The sequence below is a fragment of the Cetorhinus maximus genome, chromosome 23 (assembly GCF_964194155.1).
Source record: "Cetorhinus maximus chromosome 23, sCetMax3.hap1.1, whole genome shotgun sequence".
NCBI lineage: Eukaryota > Metazoa > Chordata > Chondrichthyes > Lamniformes > Cetorhinidae > Cetorhinus > Cetorhinus maximus.
The window spans coordinates 46367846-46389998 of NC_135901.1; the positions used below are offsets into that span (position 1 = coordinate 46367846).

The following is a 22153-nucleotide window of genomic DNA, read 5'->3' on the forward strand; positions in this document are numbered from 1 at the left end:
TTTTTTGTATCCTTTATATTGAACACAGAAGCAAAATATTATTCTATTCTTCCACCGTTTCCTTATCTACTATTAACTCCCCACTGACCCTCTGGAGGACCAACACTCACTTTGCTCACTCTTTTCCTTTTTAAGCACCTGTAGAAACACTTGCTATCCATTTTTACATTTCTAGCAAACTTCCTCTCACACTCTAATTTCTTTCTCCTGATTAACCTTTCAGCCATTTTCGACTGTTCTTTAAATTCTGTCCAATCATCTGTCCTGCTGCTCATCTTTGCAGAGTTGTATGCTTTTTCCTTCAGCTGATGCTTTCCTTAACTTCTTTAGTTAACCACAGATGATGGGTCCTCCCTTTATAATTTTTCTTTATGGTCGGGATGTACTCATTCTGAATACTTTGAAATATCCCTTTAAATGTCTGCCACTGCTTCTCGATTGATCTATCCTCTAGCTTAGTTTCCCAGTTCACTTCAGCTAGCTCAGCTTTCATCCCCACATAGTTGCCCTTATTTAAGTTTAAGATACTAGTCTTTGACCCACTCTTCTCCCTTTCAAACTGGATGTAAAATTCAACCATATTGTGCTCGTTGCTACCTAGCAGTGCCCTTACTCTGAGGCCATTAATTAATCCTGTTACATTACACAATACCACGTCAAATATAACCTGCTCTCTGATTGGCTCCTGAACATGCTGCTCTAAGAAACTATCTCAAAAGCATTCTAAGAACTCCTCATCCAGGCTATTACTGCCAATCTGATACTTCCAGTTATTGTGTAGATTAAAATCACCCATGATTATTGCCGTCCCTTTATCACAAGCACACAATATTTTCTCTTGAATACTTTGTCCTACACTATGGCTGCTGTTAGGGGCCCGTCAACCACTCCTGGTAATGACTATTTTTCCCCTACTAATCCTCATCTGCACCCAAACCGATTCTACATCCTGATCTCCTGATCCAAGGTCATCTCTAACTATTGCACCAATGCCCTCTTTGATTAACAATGCAACCCCACCACCTTTACCCAGCTTCCTATTCTCCTTGAATGTCATGTACCCCTCAACATTAAGGACCCAACCTTAGTTGTCCTGCAGCCACGTCTCCATAATTATAATCAGATCATATTTATTTACTTCTGTGTGGGTCATCAATTCATTTACTTTGTTTTGAATGCTACGTGCATTCAGATAGAGAGCCTTCAGTCTTGTCTTTTTGTTACCATTGTAACATCTAGTCTTGATTGTTGATTTATTCTTAGGTTTTTTCTCTCAGTCCTTTCCTGTCATTCTCTGACCTCATTTCTCATATTACTATTTGGCTCTCCTGTCTTGACTCTACACCTTGAATTGCTACCTCTACCCAAACTTGATCCCTCACCGCTCTTGTTTAGTTTAAAGCCTTCTCTACTTCCCTAGCTATGCGATTTGCGAGGACACTCATCGCAGCACGGTTCAGGTGTAAACCGTCCCAACGGTACAGCCCCCACTGTCCCAGCACTGATACCAGTGCCCCACAAACCGGAACCCAGTTCTCCCACACCAATCTTTGAGCCACGCATTGGTCTCTCTAATCTTATTTGCCCGATGCCAATTTGCAAGTGGCTCAGGTAATAATCCAGAGATTATTTGAGGTTCTGCTACATAATTTGGTACCTAGCTCCTTATACTGACTTTACAGAACCTCTTTCCTAGTTCTACCTATGTCATTGGTACGTAAATGGACCACGACAACTGGATTCTCCCCCTCCCATTGCAAGTCCCTCTCCAGCACTGAGCAGATGTCCTGAACCCTAGCACTGGGCAAGCAACATAGTCATCTGGACTCTCACTTTTTGCTGCAGAAAACAGTGTCAATGCCCTCACTATACTTCCCGCTGCTACCACTACATTCATTTTTGTTCCCCCTGCGTGAATGGCTTCCTGTACCACAGTGTCATGGCCAGCCAGCTCATCCACCTTGCACATTTCACTTTCATCCACACAGGTTGTGAGCACCTCAAACCTGCTTGACACTTGCAAAGTCTGAGACTCCTCCACAACTGCCTGCTCAGTCCCATTACCCGCCTCACTGACAGTCACATCCTCCTGTCCCTCACTGCTGATCAAAACAGATGACCCTCTTCTAAGAGGTGTGACTGTCTTCTGGAACAAAGTACCCAGGTATTTCTCACCATCCCTTATAATCTTTAGAATTGTCTTCCTAAACGGAGTTGGTGTACTTGGTGACCGCTTTGGTGCCTTCGGAGACGGCGTTTTTGGCCAATTCCCCCGGCAGCATGAGGCGGACGGTGCTCTGGATCTCCCGGGCCGAGATGGTGCGGCGCTTGTTGTAGTGAATGAGGTGCGACGCCTTGGAGGCGATGCACTCGAAAATGTCGACAACGAAGGAATTCATAACGCTCATGGCCTTGGACGACATCCTGGTGGAAGGGTGGACCTGGGTCAGCACCCTGTACACGTAGATGGAATAGCTCTGCTTGCGAGATTTTCTTTGCTTCTTTTCAGCTTCTTGGTGACTTTAATCAGCGACTGTTTCGATGCCTTGCGGGACGCACCGCCCTTCGTCGCAGCCGCCAAGTCAGGCATTGCACTCAACCCATCCCTTATGTTGCACAGTGTCTGCATTTCGGTTTCCAGATCAATAATCCTGATCCGGAATTCCTCAAGCTGCTTACACTTCCTGCAGACGTGTTTGTCATGGATCGCCTTGGCATCCAAAAGCTCCCACATCTTACAGCTGCAACATAACCCCTGTCCTACCATTCTAACATATGTTATTTAGTTAATTTACTTTAATTACTTTCTTCCTATGTATGCTACAATTTACTGTGTTTACTGAATGCTAGTACCACTGACAACTAAAGATTATATGCTTCTTAACTACAAGGGATGTGTATTAGATGTTTATTTAAGTAACTCTATTTTATTGCTTGTTTAAAATCTTTGTTGTTTTATTTGAATTTTAAAGTTTTCAAATTTTGGTTTATTATTGTAAAGTTATTTTTATTTATAGATCTACCTGAATTCGCCTGTCCTAAGCTGGTTTCTCACATACTGTCCCTTAGACTGAACACTTACCGACCAATCAATGTACCAGCTTCCTGTGACATCACAGTTGCCTCTTTCCCCCCTCTCCTGCTGCCTCACAGCAGCTGCAACAGTGAAACAGCCCATTCCTCACTCAAATACCCCATCTGTATTTATAGACGTTCCTCACTCAAATACCCCGTCTGTATTTATAGACGCTCCTCACTCAAATCCCCGGTCTGTATTTATAGACGTTCCTCACTCAAATACCCCATCTGTATTTATAGACGTTCCCCACTCAAATCCCCAGTCTGTATATATAGACGTTCCTCACTCAAATCCCAGGTCTGTATTTATAGACGTTCCTCACTCAAATCCCCCGTCTGTATTTATAGACGCTCCTCACTCAAATCCCCCGTCTGTATTTATAGACGTTCCTCACTCAAATCCCCCGTCTGTGTTATAGGTGATCCTCACTCAAAACCCCCGCCTGTATTTATAGGCACTCCTCACTCAAATCCCCGGTCTGTATTTATAGACATTCCTCACTCAAATCCCCAGTCTGTATTTATAGACGCTCCTCACTCAAATCCCCCGTCTGTATTTATAGACGTTCCTCACTCAAATCCCCCGTCTGTATTTATAGACACTCCTCACTCAAATCCCCTGTCTGTATTTATAGACGTTCCTCACTCAAATCCCCGGTCTGTATTTATAGACGTCCCTCATTCAAATCCCTGGTCTGTATTTATAGGCGTTCCTCACTCAAATCCCCGGTCTGTATTTATAGACATTCCTCACTCACATACCCCATCTGTATTTATAGACGCTCCTCACTCAAATCCCCGGTCTGTATTTATAGACGTTCCTCACTCAAATCCCCGGTCTGTATTTATAGACATCCCTCATTCAAATCCCTGGTCTGTATTTATAGGCGCTCCTCACTCAAATCCCCGGTCTGTATTTACAGACGCTCCTCACTAAAATCCCCCGTCTGTATTTGCGGACGCTCCTCATTCAAATCCCCGGTCTGTGTTTATTGACGTTCCTCACTCAAATCCCCGGTCTGTATTTATAGGCACTCCTCACTCAAATCTTCACTCTGTATTTATAGATGTTCCTCACACAAATCCCTGGCCTGTATTTATAGACGTTCCTCACTCAAATCCCCGGTCAGTATTTATAGATGTTCCTCACTCAAATCCCCGGTCTGTATTTATAGGCGTTCCTCACTCAAATCCCCGGTCTGTATTTAGAGACACTCCTCACTCAAATCCCCCGCCTGTATTTATAGGTGCTCCTCACTCAAATTCCCGCTCTGTATTTATAGGCGTTCCTCACTCAAATCCCCATCTGTATTTATAGGCGCTCCTCATTCAAATCCCCAGTCTGTATTTATAGACATTCCTCACTCAAATCCCCAGTCTGTATTTATAGACGTTCCTCACACAAATCCCCAGTCTGTATTTATAGACGTTCCTCACACAAATCCCCAGACAGTATTTGCGGACGCTCCTCATTCAAATCCCCGGTCTGTGTTTATAGACGTTCCTCACTCAAATCCCCGATCTGTATTTATAGACACTGCTCACTCAAATCCCCGGTCTGTATTTATAGACATTCCTCACACAAATCCCTAGCCTGTATTTATAGACGCTCCTCACTCAAATCCCCGGTCTGTATTTATAGGCGTTCCTCACTCAAATACCCCGCCTGTATTTATAGGCGTTCCTTACTCAAATCCCCATCTGTATTTTTAGACATTCCTCACTCAAAATCCCCAGTCTGTATTTATAGGCGTTCCTCACTCAAATCCCCATCTGTATTTTTAGACGTTCCTCACTCAAAATCCCCGGTCTGTATTTATAGATGCTCCTCACTCAAATCCCCGGCCTGTATTTATTGATGTTCCTCACTCAAATCCCCTGTCTGTATTTATAGGCGTTCCTCACTCAAATCCCCTGTCTGTATTTATAGGCGTTCCTCACTCAAATCCCCGGTCTGTATTTATAGGCGCTCCTCACTCAAATCCCCGTCTGTATTTATAGGCGTTCCTCACTCAAATCCGCAGTCTGTATTTATAGACACTCCTCACTCAAATCCCCCGCCTGTATTTATAGGCGTTCCTCACTCAAATCCCCATCTGTATTTTTAGACGTTCCTCACTCAAATCCCCGGCCTGTATTTATAGACGCTCCTCACTCAAATCCCCGGCCTGTATTTATTGATGTTCCTCACTCAAATCCCCGGTCTGTATTTATAGGCGTTCCTCACTCAAATCCCCAGTCTGTATTTATAAGAACTCCTCACTCAAATCCCCGGTCTGTATTTATAGGCGCTCCTCACTCAAATCCCCGGCCTGTATTTTTAGATGTTCCTCACTCAAATCCGCAGTCTGTATTTATAGACATTCCTCTCTCAAATCCCCGGTTTGTATTTATAGGTGTTCCTCACTCAAATCCCCATCTGTATTTATAGGCGTTCCCCACTCAAATCCCTGGTCTGTATTTATAGGCGCTCCTCACTCAAATTCCCTGTCTGTATTTATAGGCGCTCCTCACTCAAATCCCCGTCTGTATTTATAGGCGTTCCTCACTCAAAACCTTGGCCTGTATTTGTAGGCGTTCCTCACTCAAACCCCGGGTCTGTATTTATTGGCGCTTCTCACTCAGATCGCCAGACTGTATTCATAGACGCTCCTCGCTCAAATCCCTGGTCTGTATTTATAGGCGATCCTCACTCAAATCCCCGGTCTGTGTTTAAAGACGTTCCTCACTTAAATCCCCAGTCTGTGTTTATTGGCGCTGCTCACTCAAATCCCCGGTCTGTATTTATTGGTGCTCCTCAGTTCCCCATTGTCTCCTGCAAGTCCATTCTGCTCTGACCTCTAGCAAGGGAGGCCTCACTCGAATCCCCAGCCTGTATTTATTGGCGCTTCTCATCTGCTGATTATCTCCCAGAGCTCCACTCCACTCCATCACCCAGAAAGGTAGAGGGATGGAGCCTGTGTCTATGGAGTGGAGTTTGTAGCGGGGACTGAAGACAATGGCTTTAGTCGCCCCAATATTTAAATGGAGGAAATTTCTGTTAATCCAGTTCTGGATGTCAGACAAGTCAGGACGGTGTGTGACTTGGAGGGGAACTAGGAGGTGATGGTGTTCACATACACCTGCTACGCTGGTCCTTCTAGGGATGGAGATTTAGAGTTTATCCCTCTGCTTTATCCAGTGCCTCTCCCACCTCTCTCTCTATTTACTCTGATGGAGTCCAAAGTCTTGTGTAGGCCCAGACTGGGTGGCAGCTTCCCTTCCCTGAAGGACATTAGTGAACCAGTTGGGTTTTTATGACAATCCAGCAGTTTTCATGGTCACTTTTTCCCAGTGCCAGCCCCACAAATTCCCAGATTCATTCAGCTCAATTTCACAACCTGTTTTTGTGGGTTCTCTCTCACTCCCTTTTTTCTGTTCTAAATCAATTCCACAGGGTATGAGAAGGGGAGGATTTTAATTTGCGGCAGCGAAACAAAACACCACATCAGGATCTGATGGACTCACCCAATTTATCGTAACCTGAATATCATCGGATTTTGAACATGGAAGGAAAAAACACCGTTCACAGTGGGGAGAAACCATACACGTGTTCTGTGTGTGGATGAGACTTCAGCCGATCATCTGGCCTGTCAAAACATAAATGCAGTTACAGTGGGGAGAAACCATGGAAATGTGGAGACTGTGGAAAAGGATTCAATTACCCATCTGACCTGGAAACACATCGGCTTAGTCACACTGGGGAGAGACCGTTCACTTGCCCTGAGTGTGGGAAGGGATTCATTAATTCATCCAACCTGCTGGCACACCAACGTGTTCACACTGATGAGAGACCGTTCAGGTGCTCTCACTGTGGGACTGGGTTCAGGCGTTTATCTGAACTCACCATACACCAGCGAGTCCACACTGGGGAGAGGCCATTCACCTGTAGGTGGGAAGTGTTTCACTCAGTTATCCACCCTGCTGAGGCACGAGCAAATTCACACTGGGGAGAGACCGTTCACCTGTATGGAGTGTGGGAAGGGATTCACTCAGTTATCCACCCTGCTGAGGCACCAGCGAATTCACACTGGGGAGAGACCTTTCACCTGTGCAGAGTGTAGGAAGGGATACACTTCGTTATCCACCCTGCTGAGACATGAACAAACTCGCACTGAGGGGAGGTCATTCAGCTGCTATGAGTGTGGGAAAAGATTGTCCCATTCAAACAACCTTGTGAGACACCAGCGAGTTCACACTGGGGAGAAGTTGTTCAGCTGCTTCGAGTGTGGGAAGACATTTACTCAGTCATCCCACCAACAGACACATCAACAAATTCACAATGCCGAGTGGCCTTTTAAATGTCCAGACTGCAAGAAGTGCTTTAAAAGTTCTGAGGAACTGGTGTCCCATCAACTTGTTCACACTGATGAGAGACCGTTTAGGTGTTTAGGTGCTTTCACTGTGGGACTGAGTTCAGGCGATACTCTCAACTCGCTGTTCACCAGCGAGTTCACTCTGGGGAGTGGCTGTTCAGATGTTCCAAGTGTGGGAAAGGATTCACTGAGTCATCCCACCTGCTGACGCACCAGCGAGTTCACACTGGGGAGAGACTGTTCACCTGCTCTGAGTGAATCCCTTCCAACACTCGGTCAGCTAACCGGGTGAAACACCAGTGATTTCGTAAGTAGCTGCAGTGATTGGATTTTGCTGTGAATCACATCCAGGACATGTTCATTGGGGTCTGTTTCTGCTGATGTTAATAAACCCCAGCCCTGTCATTCTAGTTAATATTCTGTATAAAAATCAAATAAATCAGTTTTGTCTTAAACAAAGTGCATTGAGTTTTTTTAATATCTCGAACACAAGTTAGTTCCTTTGAAGCACTTTCCCTCTCCTTCAAATCTGCCATCATCACTCCCTCAATAAAACCAATCCTTGACCCCAATGCCCTTGCAAACTATCTCCCCATTTCTCTCCACCCTTTTCTCTCCGAAGTCCTGGTCACCTCCAAAATCCATGCCAATCTTTTATGAAACTCCATGATTCAATCCCTCCGATAAGAAAATTGCCCCTGCCACAATATTGAAACAGCTCTCATCAAAGTCAAAAATTACATCCTCTGTGAATGTGACAAAGGTAAATTCTCCCTCCTTGTCCTTCTTGGCCTGTCTGTGGTCTTTGACACCATTGACCAAACCATCCTCCTCCATTGCCTCTCCACTGGTGTCCAGCTGGGTGGGACTACATGCTCCTGATTCCTTTCTTATCTATGTCATTAAAGCCAGAGAATCACCTGCAGGAGCTGAGATTATTTGAGTTACATTTTCATAGACTCACACTTGGTAAGTGATCAGGTGTCACTGAACTTTGACACACAGATGTTTCATTATCACCTTCACAGTGACCGCGTCTGACAGACCAAGCCCTTCTTTCAATAGCAGCCCTTCTTGATAAGATCAACAGAGAAGAGTGAAGCCATAGCCACTACCCAAGCTCATAGCAATAAAAATGTCTGCTAATGCCCATTAAAATATAAAGCACAGCAGAACAACAGGGTGTTAGTTTGTGACAGACTTATTGAAACAGATTCATTACCAAGTATTTGCCAACAGGTCCATTATTGCAGGATGCAAATGGTAGGAGATGGACCTTGTCATTCTTAATTTGCAATGTCTATGTTAGCAGAGTCTCACCCTTACTTATTCAGACTCACTCATTAAGTGATCAGATCTCACTGAACTATGACACAAGCTGTGTGTATCTAAGTTACACTTGTACAGACTCACTCAGTAAGTAGTCAGATCTCATTGAACTATGACACAATCCTACTCCAATGACTCACACAGATTGTATCTTGCAGACCATATCACTCTCGATGTATCAGACCCTTTCCACAAGATTGACTATGTCATTGTCCACACCACAAGATCACAGCACTACAAACACCTGGAACTTCCTGTTAGAATGTAAAGCTGGGAGAACAATGGGATGTTGCTCTGTTACAAACATATTGATAGAGATTGACTGTCAGAATGAACCAATAATTTCTACCACATTATAGATTTGGTTTGGGGCTGAAGGAGGCCATTTGGCCCATCGTGTCTGCACTGGCTCTCTGAATGAGCAACTCAACCAGTCCTATTCTTCTGCCTTTTCCCCATAAACCTGTACATTCTTCCTTTTCAGATAACAGCCTAATTCCTGCCTGAATGCTTCAATTGGACCTGCCTCCACCACACTCCCACATAAAGCATTCCAGACCCTAACCAGATACTGCGTGAAAGGATTTTTCTCATATCATTGTTGATTCTTTTACTGATCACTTTAAAACTATGCCCTCCTGTTCTCAATCATTTGATGAGTGGGAACAGTTTCTCCTTATCTACTCTGTGCAGCCCCCACTTGATTTTGAATAACTCTGCCAAATATCCTCTCAGCCTTCTTTTCTCTAATGAAAACAGTCCTAATTTCTCCAATTTATCTTCTTAAGAGCTGTCCTTCCTCCCTGGAATCAAGCTTGTGAATCTTTTCTGCACCCTCTCCAATACCTTCACATTCTTCCTGAAGTGTGGCGCCCAGAAATGGATGCAATAAACCACCTGAGGCCAAGCGAGTGACTTATACATGACCTCCTTGCTCTTCTACTCTATGCCCCTATGAATAAAACCCAGGATACTGTATATTTTATGAATCACTTTCTCAATCACTCTCCTGCCACATTCAATGACTTATGGACATATGCACCCAGGTCCTTTTCTCCTTCAAACCCTTTTGTATCTTCTGCAAACGTTGACATTTTTCCTTTTACACCAAGGTTTAGGTCATTAATATATATCAGGGAAAGCCCGAGTCCCAAAACTGACCCCTGGGGAACACCATTACAAACCTTCCACCAGCCTGAAAAACATCCATTAACTACTTTCTGTTTCCTTCCACTGAGCCAATTCTGTATCCATGTGGCTACTGTCCCATTTATTCCATGAGCTATAATTTTGCTTATAAGTCTGTTGTGCAGCCCTGTACCAAATGCCTTTTGAAAGTCCATGTACACCACATCGAGAGCATTTCCCTAATCAACCCTCTCTGTTACCTCTTCAAACAACTCCAGGAAGTTAAACATGATGTTCTCTTAAGAAGTCCATGTTGTCTTTCCTTTATTAACGTGCATTTGTCCATGTGACTGTTAGCTTCGTCTAAATTATAGTTTCTAGAAGTTTCTCACCACTGAAGTTAAAGTAATTGGCCTGCAGTTGCTGGGCTTATCCTTACACCTATTCTGGAACAAGGGTGTAACTTCTGCAATTTTCGAGCCCTTTGGCACCTGAGACTAAGGCACAAATAAATATTATGGCCAGCACCTCTGTAACTTTCACTCTTATTTCTCCCAGGATCCTTGGGTGCATCTCTTTTGGCTCAGGTGATTTCACAACTTTAAAGCAAAAGCAAAATACTGCGGATGTTGGAATTCTGAAACAAAAGCAGAAAATGCTGGAAAAACTCAGTAGGTCTAACAGCATCTGTGGAGGGAGAACAAAACAGTAAGTCATACGGACTCGAAACATTAATTTTTTTTTTTCATTCCACAGATGCTGTCAGACCGGCTGAGTTTTTCCAGAATGCTCTGTTTTTGTTTCACAACTTTAAGTATTGATAACCTATCTAATATCTCCTCGAATTCAATTTTAAACCTTTCTGAATCTGAATCACCTCCTCTTTCACCATGGTCTGGGTAGCATTTTCTACCTTTGTAAAGGCAGTTGGAAAGTAATCATTTCAACTCTCGGCTATGCCATTTGCCCCCATGTGTAAATCCTCCTTTTCGTCCCCTATCATCTCTAGTCCGAATGGCAGGAGTTGGAACTTGATCTTTCTTATTTTCTATCCCTATGCGAACAGAACCTTCCTCTTGCTTTCCCAGTTTCAGGCAAAGATTAACTGAGACGCGGTCCCTAATGGCGGCCTGATTACCCACAATCCAATGCGCCTCAGAGACCGCTCTATCTGCCACGGGTTGTCCGGGTGGATGGCGCATGCTCGGAGTCTCCTGCTCTCTTTGCTTGAGGTTGGTGCCGGAGAGAAGCCGGAAGTGGCGGATTGTGAGAGTGGAGAATGTTCATTGGTTCCCATCAACATGTTCACACTGACGAGAGACCATTCAACTGCTCCAACTGTGGAAAGGGATTCACTCAGTTATCCCATCTGCAGACACACTAGTGAGTTCACACTGATGAGGCCTTTTAAATGCCCGGACTGCGGGAAGTGCTACAAATGTTCCAGGCAACTGATGCCTTATTAACATGTTCAGACTGACGAAAGACCGTTGAGGTGCTCTCATAATGGGCCTGGGGTCAGGCAATCCTCTGACCTCACTGTACACCAGTGAATTTACACTGGGGAGAGGCTGTTCTCACGCTCCGAGTGTGGCAAGTCATTTGGTTGTTCATCCACACTGCAGAGATAACAACCAGTTCACAAGTATAAAGATAAAATACTGCAGATGCTGGAAATCTGAAATAAAACAAAGTGTAGAAAGACCCAGCAGGTCTGGCAGCATCTGTGAACAGAAAAAACAAAGTTTACGTTTTGAGTCCACATAGACTCTTCTTCAGAAGAGTCACATGGACTCGAAACATTAACTCAAGTTGATAAGTAACTACAGTGATTGGATTTTGCTGTTAATCACATTTGGGACTGAACCATGTTCTATGGGGTCTGTTTCTGCTGATGTTTATAAACTCCAACCCAGTTATAGGGGTTAAAGTTCTGGATTAAAGTCAAATAAACTATCTTTGTGTCAAACAAACTAGCTTTGTGTCAAACACACAGTGTGTCGAGTCTTTTTCATTTCACTACAGAAGTTAGTTCCTTTTGAAGTGCTCTCTCTCTCTCCCCTGCCTGTTCTGTTCTCACCTCCAACAGCAAGTGTGAGGAGCTCATGGAGCTTCTTTGTCACTAAGATTGAGTCAATCCGATCAGTTGCCTCTGCTGCTTCCCTCCCTCCCACTAGTTCACCGGGTCAACTTTCTCTAAAGATCCCCCATGTCCGAGCTCTGAACTCAGATCTTTCTCCAGTTTCCTATTTCCCTTCATAACCTTTCAGTGTTCATCTTGTCCATGAGACTCGCCTTCTGATCCAGTGACCATATTCCCAACTGAACTGCTGACCATTCACCTTCTCCATGTTGGCTGATATTGTTCATGTTTTTTTCCCTCTCTTCTGATACTGTCCCTCTCACCTTTAAATCCACCGTCATCATCCATCCTAAAAAAAGAATCTATCCTTGCTACCTCCTATTTCTCATCTACATGCTGCCAATAGGTGACATCATCCAAAAGCACCATGTTAGTTTTCACATGTGCACTGACAACACCCAGCTCTACCTCACCACCATCCCTCTCCATTCCTCCACTGTTACTAAATTATCAAACTGCTTATCCAACATTCCATACAGGATGAGCAGAAATTTGCTCCTTTTAAGAATTGGGTAGATCAAAGCCATTGTCTTCAGTCAGCAGTACAAATTCCGTTCCTTAACTCCCGAGTCCATCCCTATGAGCTAACATTGGGATATGTTTTCCTATGTTTGTCAAGCCAGGAATCTTTGTTCCTAAGCGAGAGAGAGAGAGAGAGGGGGGGAGGGAGAGCCATTCCTACAATATTCAATACACTTCTGAAGATTTTATAAGGTTATTTGACAGTGATTTCTTACAGATCTCCACACCTTGAGAAGGGAATATCCTTATTGATTTCTCACAACTGATTTCTGACTAACCTCACTATTTCTAAGCTACGAGCTTGTTTTCCTAATTTCTTTATGACAAACCGTGGATAACATACTAAAGCTACTAGAATGATCAGAATCAGCAACACAAACCCTTGAGCTGCCACCAAGAGTAAATGAGAAAACTTTATCCACTAAATGTGATAACTGTCGACTGAGATTCATCCTCCCCACCTGCAGATCATCTCACACAATTTTAAATTATTGACATTGGTAAATACATCTGGTTAAAACAGAAGTTCATGCACGGACTTTAAAGATTCTCTAGGTCACTATTCACCTTCATCCACCTTGTGGATATTTTCTAAATCTAGATTTTGTTTCCCTCTTCACGTTAATTTTACTCCCTCTGATAGGTACTGGTGTGTTTAATTCTATCCTGATTGTTTGAAAGCCAGTTTCTCTATGGAGTGTGTGTCAATATCTTGATTATTTAAAATGTTGTCTCATTCAATTTTCCACAATAGTCACTTCATGTTGTTCTGTTGTCAAGTAGCTGAGTATGTCTGGGACCTGTTCTTCAGTGCAGGGTCACCATGCATTTCCACATGGCGACCTGGGAGGGATGGATCCGGCGGCTGGGTTAGATAGAGAATGTGGGGATGGCAGATTCAGCAGCGGAATTCAAAAGGGAATTGGACCAAATACTGCAACATGTCCATGGTAATGTTAGGGGAGAGGGACCAGGTGAGTTAATTCCAGAAGAGTAAGAGGTCTCCCTTTTCAGACGCAGATGAAGAGTTTTTTTTTCAGATGGCCGTTAGTCTGAGGAATTTTCTCCAGAAAGCAGTGGAGGTTGGGTCATTGAATTTCGTCAAGGCTGATTTAGACAGATTTTTTGTAGACAAGGAAGTCAAGGGTTGTGGGGAGTTCTGAGGGCGTTGGGAGGGGGTGGGGGGGGGGGGGGGACAGACAGACAGGAAAGTGGAGTTGAGACCACAACCAGATCAGCCTTCATCTTATTGAATGGTTAAGCAGGGCCAAAGAGCTGAATGGCCTATGTTCCTCTGACCCCGCTGAATAGTTTCTATATGTTGTTTTTGGCTCTGAATTTATGGTTAGTGATGGGCTCGAAAGACAAAATGGTCTATTCCTGTTGCTATTTGTTATGTTCCAATTCAGTACCGTTACCAATCAAGGCAATGGTTACTATCATATTGCCAGCAGTAGCGCATGCGAGTGGTCTCAGGCACTGGATTTAAGCACCAGTTCCTATTAAGTCATGGATTTTAATCCCACCATTGCCAAAGTTTCAGTTGGTTTGTCTTTCAGCCGTTTCATCAAATCCCTTAGAATAGGCTTGGGGTATTTGACATATGATGTAGTTCGTCTTGGTAGGTAGAACAAGGGAGGCTGTCGTAATTGCAGGGTGACTGGGAATAGGTGGGGCTGAATGTTCTCATTCTCTGCTGTAACCATTCCATGATTTTATATGAACAAGAATGACGCTAGTATAAGGCCTGCAGCCGTGACTGAGTGGTTAAAGGGATGGGTTTAAAATCCATTGGGGTCTCCCCACGTGGGTTAGAGGCCTGCTGACTGTACTTCTCGCTGTTCCTTCGTTTTGCTGCCTCCAGAATGAACTATTGGTTAAATGGAATCAGCAGCTTCCAAACACTTCACTTCCGTGTTGCTTCATTTCTGTTGATCCATAAGCATTCGCTGAATTTGCAGTCAGAAATGATACAAAACTGAACTAATTTGTGCCATTCTTGCGTTCTGACAGTTTTTCTGTCCTTAGAGATAAACCCTTGCTCGCTACCACTCACGTTGTATATTTCTGTGTGTGTCAGTGTGGTTCAGTTCCCCGAGGGGTGAACACATTTTTTACCATCGCAAATTTTATTCACTTCCGTTATATATCTTCATGGCAAATGGCACAGAGAATAACAACAGGTTGAAAAGTTGTAACAGGAGATTGACCCTTTGTGTTTATTTGAGTGGAGACTGCTTATTGACTCAGAGCCTATATGTTACACAGCGGAGGATGATTGAAATTTTCACTGAGCAACATTTGAACAGACAGTGGATTCATTCATTGTGATGGTGTGTTCCAGTTCTATATATGCAATTTGACAGTCAATTTCTATTCGTTGCTTTGAACCCAATCTTTCCAATAGGTTGGATGTTATGCACATGTTTCTTTCAGTTTCTCGCGTTATTTGAAATGAATATTCATAAATCTATTTAGTCATAGAGTCATAGAGGTCTACAGCACAGAAAGAGGCCCTTCAGCCCATCGAATCTGCGCCGTCAAACAAGTACCTAACTGTTCTAATCCCATTTTCCAGCACTAGGCCCATAGCCTTCAATGCCATGGCATTGCAAGTGCACATTCAAATACGTTTTGAATGTTATGAGGGTCTCTGCCTCTACCACCCTTTCAGGCAGTGAGTTCCAGATTTCCACTAACCTCTGGGTGAAATAATTCTTCCTCACATTCCCTCTAAACCTCCTTCCCCTTATCTTAAATCTATGCTCCCTGGTTATTGATCCCCCAACCAAGGGGAAATGTTCCTTCCTGTCTACTCTATCTATGCACCTCATAATTTTATACACCTCAATCATGTCCCCGCTCAATCTCCTCTGCTCCAAGAAAAATAACCCCATCCTATCTAATCTCTCCTCATAACTAAAACTCTCCAGCTCAGGCAACATCGTGGTAAATCTCCTCTGCACTCTCTCCAGTGCGATCACACCCTTCCTATGATGCTGATTCCAGAACTGCACGCAATATTTGGAGACACACAATACTTGTGTGAGAACTTACCGAATAACAGCAGGGCTGGCAAAGTTTGGACAACATTTCCTTGTAGCCAAAGGACACAAAGCAGAATTATTTCGGTAATATGAGTAGAAGCAGGAAGAGAGGGAGTCTATTTGACCCTTGGTTTTCTTAAACCATTAAACCTTCAGTTGGAAGCTAACTCTCTAGTGGTTCAGCCTCGGTGCTTTCACCAACTGGGTTCAATTCTGTCTTGATGTTGTGAAAAATGTCATAACTAGCAGCCAATATATGGTTTGGAAAAGTGTCAAATTAGACTCGAAACCTTCACTCTGTTTCTCCCTTCACAGTTGCTGTCAGACCAGCTGAGAACTTCCAATACTTTCTGTTATTATTATAACACGAATTACTGTCTTTATTATACATATGATCACAAGAAATAGAAGCAGGAGTAGACCACACGGCTCATCGAGCTTGTCCCATCATTCAATTCGATCATGGCTGATCTTGGCTTCAACTCCATTATCCTGCCCGTTCCCCATATCCCTTAGTCCCCCGAGAGACCAAACATCTGTCCATCCCAGCCTTAAATGTATTTAATGTTGGAACATCCACAACCCTCTGGGTAGAGAATTCAAAGGTTCCCAACCCTTTGGATGAAGTAATTTCTCCTCATCTCAGCCCGAAATTATCGACCCTTTACCCTGAGACTGTGCCCCAGTGTTTTAGACTCCCTGACCAGCGGAAACAATCCCTGTGTCTACCCTATCAAGCCCTCTCAGAATTTTACAGGTTTCAATCAGATTGGCGTTCATTCTTCTAAACTCCAGAGAATAAATTCCAGAGACCAATTTAGTGAACCTTCCCTGCACCGTCCCCAATGCAAGTCTATTCTTTTGTAAATGTGGAGATGAAAACAGCACACGGGATTCCCAATGCCATCTCACCAAACCCCTTCTTTATTCTTGCTCTCCAATCCCCTTGCAATAAAGGCCAACATGCTGATCCTGCATGCTAACTTTCCACATTGCTTGCACAAGCACACCCAAGTTTCTTTGAACATCAGCACTTACAAATTTCTCACATTTTAAAAGCATTCTGTTATTCTCATTTTTATAACCAAGTGAACATAATCGCACCTGCCTACATTATAATCCATCTGCCATCTTGTTGCCATCCGGACTAGAAACGTTAACTGTGTTCCTCTCCGCGGATGCTGTCGGACCTGCTGAGTTTTTCCAGGTATTTTTTTTTTGTTTTGAATTTCCAGCTTTTATCTTTTTACAGTGCTCTCCTCAAAGATTACCTTGTTACCAAATTTCATAATTATTAATCGCAGGCTCCAGTGAGAATTGAACTCACGACCCCTGGTTTACAAGACCAGTGCTCTAAACCACTGAGCTATGGAGCCAGTTACTATACCCCACTCACAGTAATTCTCCTAGTGGAACGAGGAACAGGACAACGTTCTGCATGGATAATATTTGATAGACCTGGAAATGCCTGAAAGGGAGAACAGGAAGTTAAAGATGCGACATGAAAGCGGCAGAATTTGACGTGTGTCAGTTGCTTTCAGTGATGAAAGTCTGCCGTGGTAATGTGAGAGATTTTACTGCCGACTGTTTTCACTGACACAAATATCACTCCTGACCAATCAATCAGAACTGCTCTTTGAAAGCAGCGCGCCAGGCCGAATGGCCTCTTTCTTTGCTGTAACTGTCTATTATTTTATGTTTCCCAGCATAATTTCCCAGTCATTCCGACATTTTATTACACACTTGGGGGAATGTACTTTCTTACATTCTCGCTTTTGAAGTCAAGACACTGAGCAAACTCAAAGTTTTTCTTAAATTCCTGAGCAGGATTTGGAACCAGACCAATTGAACGACACTATATTGGTGCGAATCCTTCACTGCAGCTACCCCTTAAAAACACCTCTGGTGAAAGTGTCTGAGAAATGGCAAATGTGGCCCAGATAAAGCACGTTGCAAGAGTTATAGACAGCTTTCCTCGTGATTTAGAGGTAAAGATTCGGCCCATTCACCGCTGTGGCCCGGACTCGATTCCCGGCCAGGCAATGAAGGTTTATTGATCTGGTACAAACTGTTAAAACAGGCCTCATTTACTTATTGATTGAAAACCGAAACGCACAACAGCTCCGCCCGAATCAGTGGAGTGAGAGTTGAAGTTTCACATCAGAGCTGCAAATGTCACACGTGGAACAACTTCGAGAAGAAATACAGTTCCTCATGTCCGAGGGATATCAGTTTGGACTGTTTGTATTTACAAATTCATTCTTTCGATGTGTCCATTGCCTTAACCACTCGACCACAAGGACTCGGTGTCTGTTTAAATGTTGCTCAGTGAAAATTTCAATCGCCCTCCGCTTTGTAACATTCGGACACTTAGTAATTGAACAGTCTCCACTCAGAAATACAGAAAGAAAATTCCTCCTGAACCTTTTAAACCGGTTTTTATTTTCTTTGTACGATTTTAATATGAAGCCACACAAGTAAGGTGAATAAAGTGGGGACTGCTAAAAATGAGGAACTGAACCACATTGACACACACAGCGGGACACTCACAGACATATACATCGACAGTGACAGAGGGCTAAGGAGAGACAAACACCCAGAAAAACACCAAACTCGCTCAGTTTTACTCCATTCCCGTCTGCAGATTTCGCAAATCCTTGCAGATGAATGGAAATAAGAAAGCGCGGAAGTTTTTGTTTGATTCTATTTACCCGATAACTAATTGTGTTGGTCAAAATCGGGAATAATGAGAACCGCAGTCAGCAAACCAACATTGGGGAAACCCCGATGGATGTCAGAAACAATCGCCCCCAATACTCGTCCGCTACTAACAGCACTTCTTTCGGGAAAACATGTTCAAATCAAATCAGAGCATTCAGGAGATGGAGTATTGGCATTGTCACTGGGCTAGAAACCCAGAGATAAAAGCAAAATACTGCGGATGCGGGAAATCTGAAGTGAAAACAGAAAATGCTTGAAAAATTCAGCATGTCTGGCAATATTTCTGGTAGAGAAATAGAATTAATGTTTCAATTCCGTGTGACTCTTCTTTGGAGTTCTTTGAAAGTCGCACACAGGGCCGAATGGCCTCTTTTTTTGCTGTAACTTTCTATAATTTGATATTTCCCAACACCACTTCTTTCACACTCATTCTGCCATTTTATAATCCACTTTTGTGAGTGGGTTCAAAGCTCAACTACTTGCACAAGACTGGAAGGAGTCTGCAACTCTGGATAATCGGCACTCTGCACATTCCTGTCATCAGTGTCTGGGAGAATCAGGAAGATGAGATCCCAGATTATCTTTACCATGTCATCTGCAAACCTCTTCTTTCTAAAATCCCTGGGTCCCGCATTCTCTGTCCCTGCTTTCCAGGGAAAGCTTGGGTTCATGAACTGACTGTGTCTGCATCAAGCAGCTAATTGACCTGGGAGCTGGACGGGCAGAGGGAACTGGAGGCGAGGCAGGGACAGAAGCAGAAACAGATGCGACATGAAAGTGTTTAGAAGTGTTTAGAAGTGTGTCAGTTACTTTCAGTGATGAATGTCTGCCATGTGTTCCCTTGTCAATTTCACAACAACCGCAGTGATCAGGTTGGTGGGTTTAGGAAATTGACAGTTACACATGAGCAGCTTATGGGGATATTTCACCTCACTGTCAATTTCATGTTCCAGCTCACAGAAACCGTTGATGTCATTGACTGAAGAATTCATTCCATTTAAAGTGGAAACATGGATAAAAGCAGCGTCAATATACCAAACTGAAACAAGTCTGCCAGTTTCCCTGGTGGTCTAGTGGTCAGGATTCGGCGCTTTCACCGCCGCGGCCCGGGTTCGATTCCCGGTCAGGGAATGCAGTTTTATTGATCTTGTGGAATTGTCAAAATGAGTATTAATTACTTATTGATTGAAAACATTTAGCAGCTCCACCAGAATCAGTTTAAGTTTCGCCTCAGAGTTGGAAATATCACACTTAGAACAGGCCGGGAACAAAGACAGAAGCGGAGTAAAAGAAGGACAAGAGAAGGGCTGTTTGCAAAGCACTGGCCATAGGGATGGTGGTGCCAGGCAAAATATGGGTGGGAGAAGGGCAAATTCTGGTGCCTACTGTTTGCATTGACAAAAATATCACTCCTGATGGACCAACCAATCACAAGACTAATTGAACGACACATTAATGGTGCCAATCCTTCACTGGAGCTCACCGCGACCAAAGAGCACTGTTATCATCAGCCTGTTATGTAACTTCTTGCAGTATATCTGCTGAACAGTATAAGCTTATCACAGCTCTGTTTTCTTTACATTGAAATCCAGTGTGAAAATACGAGAAATTTCAAAGCTGAACAATGTAGACAAGACTGGAAGGAGTGTGTGACTGTGGATAATCGGCACTGTGCACATTCCTGTAATCAGTACCTGGGGGAATCAGGAAGATCCTGGTGTCTCTTTAGCCTGTTATCTGTAAACCGATCACGTTGTGTATTACGTTTGCACGAACTGACTGTGTGTGGTCAAACAGCTCCTGGAAGGGCGGAGAGAGCTGGAGGTGAGACAGAAAGAGATGTGACATGGAAGTGCTTTGAATCAGTGGTGAATATCCGTCGTGTGCCAGTTTCAAAGGAACAGAGGTTGGTGGTTATTTGTTTGAAAGAAACTGCACTCAACGTGCGGCGAGCCCACGACCCTGAGATTTAGAGCCTTTGATCTACCTGTTGAACTAGCCGGGCACACACAACATATGTATCCCCACATACATGGAGACAACTGTTGCTTTCCACCTGGAGCCTCAGCTTGTTCTGAATTTCAAAGTGTAGAAGGTAATCAAACTACACAAGCCCCAAGTTTGCAATACATTCCTCTCAATCATCAACAACATCATTCCCATCTTCCACTTCTTAGCTGCATCTCCTTCCAAACATTGCAAACTCCTCTTGCATCTTTCATCCTGATATTTTTCTCTGTAACATTTTCATCTGAAGTTGCACAACTAATGTGAATACAGTTTGTGATGGTAGAAATGTGTTCACCTCCTCGGGAAACTGAACCACATTGACACACACAGAGGAACACACACAGGGATATACACCGAGACTGACAGAGGGCAAGGGTTTGACCCTAAGGAGAGACAAACGCCCAGAAAGCAAGCATGACACTAAGTTTTGCTCCATTTCCACTGCAGGTTTCGTTAACGAACAGAAATAGGAAAATGCCCGCTTGTTTTGTTGGATTTTATTCAATGTAGCCGATAATTAACTCTGTAGACACAGAGTTAAAAACTGGAATAATGAGAAGCAGGAAACCCCAATGGATTTGGACTCCATCGCCTAAACCACTCGGCTACGATGACTGCCCCTATGCACAGGGTAATTTTGTTGGTATAAAATTATAGGCGGCCACAGCAGAGAGGGAGGACATTCGGCTCATCGTGTCCGTGCCAGCTCATGGAAGAGGAATTCAGTTCATTCAACAATCCCGCCTTTTCTCTGAGGCCATTTATATGTTCATTGTCTCTCCTCAGTATTACTGTTAAAGTGAAACACGGCATATACCTGCTTTAACTGTGAGCTGGCACTTTTTCGACCAATAGGGCAATTTTAGCAGCAGTGGGATTTGAAACCACGCCTCAATAAAGAATGAGATCTTAAACCATTGAAAATCACTACAGCTGCGCTATCAAGCTCACGATACTACTCTACTTCAACTTGACTGGATCTGGACTCCAACGCCTGAACCACTCGGCCACGATGATTGGTCCTATGGATAAGTTAGTGTTGATCGTATAAAATTATAGATGTCTACAGCAGAGGAGGAGGAAATTCGGCCCAGTCTGGCCCTGCCAGATTATGGAAGAGGAATTTAGCTAATTCAACAACCCCACATTTTCTCCACAGCCATTTATATTTTTATTGTGTCTCCTCGTTCTTCCTGTTAAAGTGAAACACCGCACAAACCTGTTTTAACTGGTGAGCTGGCACCTTTTCGACCAATAGGACAATTTAGCAGCAGTGGGATTAGGAACCACGCCTCAATAAAGAGTGAAACCTTAAACCAGCACCTACAACAACTCAGCTGAATTACCGAGCTCAGGATGCTACTGCCCATTGCTTTTTCTGATATTGCTCCTGAAATAGAACAGAATCAAAGCAGCAACAATACGTCATAAGGCCCCACAAGCCTCCTCCGTCACTTTATAAGATCATAGTAGATCCCCAACCTCAACTCCAATTTCCCTCCCGATCCCGATCGCCCTTCATTCCCTTAGAGTCCAAAAATCAGGAGAATTTTTGGACGTTTTCTCTTCCATTGATCCGAGAGTTCTGTGGACACCTGGTTGAAATCAGCAATAATAAGAAGCACAGTCAGTAAGATTGGAACTTTCCTGGGGAAACCCCAGTGGATTTTAAAAGCATCCTTTTCACCACTCAGTGAAGAGTGACACCTTCAACCACCTATAGCCAATCTGCCGAACTCAGGCTATTAGTGCCCATCACCTTGGCTGGTATTGCTACTCAAACAGAACAGGAGCAAAGCAGCAGAAATACTTCATAAGGC

General features: G+C 43.7%; 1 protein-coding gene, 2 non-coding genes and 1 pseudogene across 3 annotated transcripts in view; 1 reads left to right on the plus strand and 3 right to left on the minus strand.

The window, feature by feature from the left end:
* The window catches only part of LOC144698526 (uncharacterized), a 37347-nt pseudogene extending 34948 nt beyond the window's left edge, over window positions 1-2399 (minus strand).
* Window positions 1-22153, minus strand: part of LOC144698293 (uncharacterized) — a 118974-nt gene that overhangs the window by 71318 nt on the left and 25503 nt on the right. The window lies entirely within an intron of this gene.
* trnat-ugu (transfer RNA threonine (anticodon UGU)) lies at window positions 16905-16978 on the minus strand. The gene has a single exon. It is a non-coding gene; the product is annotated as a tRNA-Thr (tRNA).
* Window positions 19383-19454, plus strand: trnae-uuc (transfer RNA glutamic acid (anticodon UUC)). The gene has a single exon. It is a non-coding gene; the product is annotated as a tRNA-Glu (tRNA).